Below are 8459 nucleotides of genomic sequence, written 5' to 3' on the forward strand. Positions count from 1 at the left end.
TGCGTCCGTCTGTGCGTCCGTGTGTGATCAACATGTTCAAAATGCTACTTCTTCGCCATTTCTAACCCGATTTTGATTCTGTTTGCTTTATATGATAGCACTACATGGGAGCTTTGAAACTTCTGTACAGAATTTCAGTTGTGACCTTTGACCTTGACCTTTGACCTATATTGTACATTTTGCTTCAAAATGCTACTCCTTCGCCATTTCTAACCCGATTTTGATTCCGTTTGCTTTATATGATGGCACTAGGTGAGGGCTTCAAAACTTGTACACAGAATTTTGACCTTTGACTTCTTTGACCTTTGACCTTGATTTTTTACCTATATTGTACATTTTGCTACAAAATGCTACTCCTTCGCCATTTGTAACCCGATTTCAATTCCGTTTGCTTTAAGTGATGGCACTAGGTGAGGGCTTCAAAACTGCTACACAGAATTTTGACCTTTGACTTCTTTGACCTCTGACCTTGATTTTTGACCTGTATTGTACATTTTGCTACCAAATGCTTCTCCGCCGTTTCTAACCCGATTTCGATTCCGTTTGCTTTATGTGATGGCACTAGGTGAGGGCTTCAAAACTTCTACACAGAATTTTGACCTTTGACTTCTTTGACCTTTGACCTTGATTTTTTTACCTATATTGTAGTTGGCTACAAAATGCTACTCCTTCGCCATTTCTAACCCGATTTCGATTCCGTTTGCTTTATGTGATGGCACTAGGTGAGGGCTTCAAAACTTCTACATTGAATTTTGACCTTTGACTTCTTTGACCTTTGACCTTGATCTTTTTACCTATATCGTACATTTTGCTACTAAATGCTACTTCCGGCGGGGACATATATTACGCACAGCGTAATTTCTACTTTTCCTTGTTTTGTCTCCGGAGGTGCATTGAATATGAAAGTCCTATATGTACCGATACGGGTCAGCTGGACAGATCCACATGACAATTTCCGTCAGATTATCCGGCGTCGAGATTGGAAGAACAAATTGGCAATCATCCTCTGCTGGGAGAAGCAGCGATTTCGAAAAAGGGGGAAAAGGAAACTCCCTCGAGACGTTCCGCGCGAAATCCGCATATCGCCGTCACTAATATTAGACGCCGTCTGCGATGAATGATTCATATCAATACGTTTCATGTCCTCCTCCTTTCCGATAGGCACATCCCGTGTCATATATTATATAGTGTGTCATGGTTTTCTTCTCATAAGACTTTCATCGCGTTCCCGCTACACCAAGTATTGACTGTTATAGGCACATGATAGCGAGCTGTGACGAAGGTGTAGCCTGGAGCGTATCTGCCCACACGTCTGCGAAGGGTGACGGTGTATTGGTGGGTGTTGGGGTTTGGGGAATGAATAAAGCTTTAATTGTTATAGGTAGTTGAACCTCTCTATTGCTGCGTCTCCTCATCTAGGAGAGTAATACAAACAACATCAACAACAACAAACAAACAAATCCAGGAGAGTAGTATCAGTTGATTTTGTGATGTTCATTAGTGTGCAAACCAATGTTAGCATCTTTATGACATATACGTTATCTTTATATACATTATATACTTTGAAGTTTCATAACTTGCATACTCCTTGTCCACTACTGATGAAACTTCAATTTTTCTGATTATCAAAGTTTATTTGTACGCTGAGGTGTAATATTACGCATGAAACCATTGCTACATTATGGTTTCCTTTGGGCCGATTTTGGATAACGCATTAATTTAGGTTAACACTCATTAGAACAATAATCGCCAGGATCGTATACACATGGCTTTAGGACATTCAATGCTATTCTCCCATACACACACACACACACACACACACACACACACACACACACACAGATATACATATTTGTTGATTTATTATAGTCCAGCAATGCTCGTGATGTCGTGAGGAATAAAAAGTCGAATTCGCCAGACACCAAAGAGAAGAGAAGCAGAAGAAGAAGAAGAACCATTACAGGCACAGGGTTGAAAGTTTGATAATGCACGGAAAAAAAAAAAAACAAAACAAAAAAAAAACAACAGTTCAAGAACCCCCACACCAAAACAGAAAGTGACAGAAGGTAAGAAATTTTCGACCTGTTTCTGACCAACTCAGAGGTCTCGAGTAACACTGGCTTGTTCAAACTGGGTATTTCTTGCTACTAAAAGCGTGAGTGATGGTATAGAGAGCATGATGGCTTGACCCCGCTGTTGTCGGTCAACGAATTCTAGTTAGTGATCCCTCTGAGCATTCATCAGGTGTAAGTCGCTCATGGTTAATGCTCCTGTCGTGAATACTAATAGTGCGTTATCTCAGCCGCGAGATCGTGTTCTTCACTTTTGCACATGAGTAACACTGCATGATGGGAGGTTCGCCCGAGTTGATGGTGGGACACAGTATTCGAAATCCACTCAGCTTCAAACGATCAAGTTACGTCTTTCAATGCATAATGATCGTTAATTCTGCGTGATGGGCTCGTACATTCCTCGACGATGAGGGCCCAGCATTCCCCTTTTGAAGTTAACGTTAAAAATGCTATCCATTACATATCCTCTTCTGTATTATGCTTGACAGTAGTCTTAATGACGACTTATGCAAAAGTAGTTAACCAGATAACCATGCTCTTATATAGTACGGATACAAGACCACGCTAATTTATACACCGTTTTGTGAGATTGATTCGAACATGATCACGCATGGGGATATATCATGGAGTCGTGTATCTGACCTCTTCAAGGTGAAAATTGATTTTGTTTTTGTTTGTTTTTTTAAATCAAATTAAAGAAAAATGACTTCAGGAAATTTCGATAATAAAACAAGGTAACAAGTAAAACGAAACAGCTCCTTTGTACGTCGTTGTATGAGACGTCGATTGTCAAACACCAAGCCAGTGTATAATCATTTTTATCCTAAGGACATTCATTATCAAAGCTTGTCAAATGACCCATGAATATTTAAGATTTCATATTCATATTCATTTCATATTTATTACTCATGAGATTGCAGGACTGCGATCATTAAAGAAAACATCGGTGAATATGAGTCCTTACATTATTTTGACTCTTAGATGTTACGGCACACAGAAATGACGCGGTTTTGCATAGGTCCAGAGCTACAAAGGTAACCTATATAATTACGGACACGTTGCTATAGGCCGACATCGTGTGCTTATGGGTTTGATATACCCTGGCACTCTCCTTCTCCTTTTCGCATGTGTCGGGTGTCTGTCATGACCAAGTAGGGTTCTCGGAATAATTCGATATTTTGAAATCTCCATTGCAGACTCGTCTTGGCATAGAATCCACAAGGCTCCCTGATACAGCAGAGACAGAGATATCGATAGGGAGATAAATAAATAGAAAGAAAAAGAAAAACAGCCTGCTTACACAGAAAAAAATGATATAGGGCCCTATTGCGTAATCATTTCTCTCCTAACAACTAGAGATTCAGTTCACTACTTATACTGGCTCCTGTTTTTCAGTACGGTAAGCTTTCAATTTGAATGAACAACAAACACAATGAAACACGCCCAGTCTGTCCAGCTTCAACGGCCCCTCAATGTCTATTCAACCTCTCATACTCCAACCTCTTTCCCTTGCCTGTTAGTTAACAGGTTGCCGTTATGTGATGTGATACAGGTGAGCACATAATCAATACCCCGGGGGAGCCGCCGGCGTAGTTGGCGTCACAAAACCGTCACATTTGACAACCACGGTCAACTTCCCGCGGCGAGCACGTTTTTCAGGCCGCCCCGTGATTGAAAACATTGCGCACCACGGCTGGCTTTGCCAAACCGCTGTATACTCCTGAACATGCAGCGCTGCAGGCGTGTGGAAGTAACCACCAACCCCGCATTGTCTGTAACGACGTGATGTCCTGCTACATATCACTGTCGGGCAAAGGGGCCTTTTCTCGGGTTCTGCTTTTAATAAGGCTCCTGAGTTTCCTGAGCTCATGTTTAAGCCTTTACATTATGTCATTCTGTGGTTCCTACTGAGTTTTTGCTGCGACAGAGACAACGCAACAAACTCTGCTCTCTTATGATACACGTTGTAAACGCAATTTCATACTCATGAATTCGACAACTGCGCTGTATACTTCATGAAGGATAACCAAGTATCTAATCATTAAACTTACTCTGTTAGGAATCTAAACTACCCTACTTTGACAGTCTTTTACGTTGTTCCGAAGGATTAGAATACGGTATTGAAAACGTAGAATAAGTCAACTGCCCCTCTCCCTTATACCTGGGAACATCGGGGCGCATTAATGACCAACATTAATTGGAATCGAAAAGGGAACATCTTGATAAAATCAAAGGACAATGAACGAACCGCAAACAAGCAATGGTAATCTCAAAATTGGAGCGAGGGCGTCCACGATCCGTCTTTATGTCTGCCCATGTCACAACATTAGAAAGTAGCTGCGATGAAAAAACATCAGGTTATAAATAGCTAATTTTTTTGTTTCTTCCCACAGGCATTCAATGGCACTTGAAAACATATCCGTTAAATCGATCAGAACAACCAAATCAAACTCAATAGCCCTAGAGCTATAGCCGTCATTATTGGCATGAGTAAGAACATAACTTGTTAAAAGTTTGGAAGACATTAAACATATTAAATCTATATGGTGCTGCCACACACAAACACATCATAAACACACACACACACACACACACACACACACACAAATAAAAATCACACGCAAAACTCTTAAGATAGCATTTGACCTGAGAGACATGTACCATATACAACAGTCATGAATATTACACTGTCTCTCTCCTTACTGTTTACATGTTTATTGCCATGGAATTATGGTTGCACATTATCCAAGAAAAGTGCTGAATAAGCTGTTTTGATCGATTTTTTTTTTTCTTGGTACAAAATTCAAATTTTTGTTAATAGAAAATCTGTTTAAGGGAAAATTTGGCGTGAATCCTGTCTGGATTTCAATGTGTATTACAGACTGCTTCGATATTTCAAAAATTTAGCTTACACATGAAAGTTGTGGCGTGCAGTTGTGGCATTTTGAAATGACATATTGTGCTTAATTCAGTCCTTAGTATACTATCGTTAAACTCTCAGAGGGTGGTCTTAAAGGGTTATCAAAATATGCCTATAATCTCCCACACCTTTGTCTGCATCTATCTTCGTATTACTGATTGTCTCAACATGCTGGCTGTAAACTTTCTTTGTACCGCTTTTGTGGTAGGTTTTCGAAAAGAAAGTAGAACAAGAGGCATCACTGGAAGCCCAGCGTCAGAAAAATTCGAAAATACCAACATCAGGAAATCGACGTTCGTCAACCTCATCAATCAGTCACGATGCCGAGTCAGATCTTCATTTTTTTTATAATACTGAAAACGGCATGTTTGCCTTCCATACTTCTTTCAAACAACCACAAGGTCGTCAGTGAAAGTTCTTATCAGTGTTATCATCCATTAAAATTGCAACTTATAAGATACAAAAGCGACACGCTTTTGTGGTCTAATGTAAGGGTAATAGACTTGTTTTGCTGTAACCTTGTAGAGTTTCCACTTCAATTTCATCATCAAACGATGACTACTTTAAAAACGATATATTATCATCTTGTCGGTTCGTGTTTTGACGAAATGAAGTTGGGATTCACCTGCTTACTGTTTCTGTGTCAGAGGAGAAACCTTGAACCGTGTAGGTTGAAATCTAGCAGTGCAGTAATGGTTAACAGTTTTCATTGTCAACGGATGTATTGCTTCCTTTTTTTTTCATTTCCTCCCAAGCTTCGCCCAGAACAACATTGCCTTTTTCAGAGGATTGTTCAAGATGCTGACGTAGGTGCATTGAAAAGAAAAGTGCATGAATATTTTTTGTTTTCAGCATCGAACAAGCTTTATTCAATATTATGTCGATGGTGTAGGTAGTGTCGGACTAAATATGTATTTGTTAATTCGATTTTTGCACTGATGTGGCTAATTCATTTTTCAAAAGCGATGTCAAGCAATGATTGACAAGCAGCTCACGCATATTTCACACGCATGACTTCAGTACTATCATGACTATTGTGTCGTCTTGAGGTTTTGTTACCCAGCATAGTATGTTAGCATTGATGAAGTATGGCATAACGGACGGGACATTTCAATTTTCTTCTTATTCAGACTCAACGAGACGCAATTGAACAGGTGCACGATGGCGCGTAAGTATCGATTTATCGATCAATGCCCGATCGCATCCCCCATTTCCCTCCGCCACCTTAACAGCGGTATCGCTGGGAACACTCCGTGGTGAAGCCTATTTACCTTCAAACTATTGACCAATTACACAGATAGTCACAATAGCCACGGAGGGGACAGGAAATGGATGATTCGCATGATGGACGCTGATTGTAATGGGGAAGAGGGTTTCAACGTCACCTATTGACGACAAGCAGAAAGAACAGAATCGAACAGAACTGAGTAGGCTATAACTTCCTGAATATAGCTGCAACAGAATTGTTACGTTGTCTACAGTAGATGTTAAACTCCCACAATCTTTTGTTTTGTAACATAAGACACGGGACACATGGACACACACGCAAACACACACACACACACACACATATATATATATATATATATATATATATATATGCATATATACACACACACACACACACATATATATATATATATATATATGCAAATTAATTGCCATAAACAGAAGAATGAAAATAATGTGCAAAATGAGTGACGACACGGAATGATCTGAGCGCCAGATGTAACTACTTTCTGATCTCAAGAAAAAATAAAAACACTCGTAATCCGTTCTCAGTGAATCAACACGTAAGGCCTACGTTGATGAGGTATCATTTTTTTAAATGTTTTTCTAAATAGATTTTACATATAAAAAAGCTTTCTGTTTGTCGTATCTTCCCATTTCTTCCGCAATGACAACAAAACGTACAGCCTCTTTACTACCTGTGCAGAGCAACAAAATTTATAGTTCCTTTGTTTTCATCTTCTTTCTTACATCTCAGGAAATAATTGTAATTACTACGAAGTCGATAATTCTGTCTTCACATTCTGCTTGAAATATGTGTCTGTCTATAGGGCATATATCTCGAGAATATACCAGTAGTTTCCATTCCGGAGCGCTATGTAAACTAAAATAAAACTGCGGTACTTTCATGTCATGAAAGAGATTTTTCTCACTACCTACACGTTATACTGTATGTTCACAAACTATTTTGCTTATTACCTATCGCGTTAGGTGTCAGTGCACTATGCATTGTGACGTCATGATACTCATCGCGTATTATAATACGCGTTGTAGTGCGCGTTGTGCGCGATTTACGGCCAACTAGCTAGCTTGTTTGCCGAGCGCAGCGCGTGTTTTCTGTGCGCGTTACCTTGCAAACGCGTTGTGCTCTACGCGTACGCTTCTGGCTTCTATGGTGACTGACATGTAAACAAACAGCTGTCTTTTCGCTCTGATAGTAGCTATCGCAAGGTTCTTCGAACGAACTTGTGGTCGATTATTGTCGGATTCTTCGTAGAAATCGATTGCTTCCGAATCTCAAACAGGTCAGTCTATGCTCTATAATTGCCCGTTTGTATTCAGACAAAGACTGGGCAGAACAGAAACAGAAATACGAAAGTAATAGCAGACTCAACTTTGTTACCTATCATGCAACAACAGATAAGACTGTTTACCGTTAGTCTGTGCATAAGACATGCGCAACTCCCAATGCCAACACGACATGCAAGACGAATTCACAGTGCATAGATTGACTTTCTAGTGTCTATTTGAATTGCAACTTTGTCGTCTTCAACCTTCTCACCTGCATGTAGCGTTGGGGTACCCGTAGCGTTCTCATCTTTTCATCTTCGTAGTCATTTGCAATACCATTTCCGAGGTATTAGTCATCATATAAAACTTTCAAAGAGTTGCCCATTGTCTAACTATACACAGCCCAGTCGCTGTGCATATATAGGTTAGCATACTAACAGCGTCTGGTCGGGCTACCCATTGTCGAAATGCGCTGATTTACAGCAAGTATGAAAAAGTATGCTTAGGCCTACAGGTGTAATGTTTTGAAACGTAAACTTGCTCAAGAACAACGAGGGCAATAGCCTATAAGACACATCAGAACACAGGTTCCATGATAACCAAAAAAAAAAAAAAAAAATCACTCAGTTCAATGTCAAATGCACTTGTCACAAAGAGTCAACAGTTTTATTCAATATCTTTGGGTGTGTCAGTGTGTGTGTGTCTTTGAAACTCAGAGAATAGAAAACGAAATTAACGTCAACAGTCGATTTCTCTCAAGGAAGAAAAAACACGAAGAGAGCTTATGCCTTAGTAAAAAAAAAAAAAAAAAAAAAAAGAGAGAGATAAACTGTGCATTAATGATGCAACCAAGGTCCTTGCTAATCAATATTATTTGTAGTAGTAGTAGTAGTAGTAGTATGTCATAGTAGAAATAGTAGTAGTATCAGTAGTATAAGCAGTAGTAA

This window comes from Diadema setosum, chromosome 13 (genome assembly GCF_964275005.1).
Source record: "Diadema setosum chromosome 13, eeDiaSeto1, whole genome shotgun sequence".
NCBI lineage: Eukaryota > Metazoa > Echinodermata > Echinoidea > Diadematoida > Diadematidae > Diadema > Diadema setosum.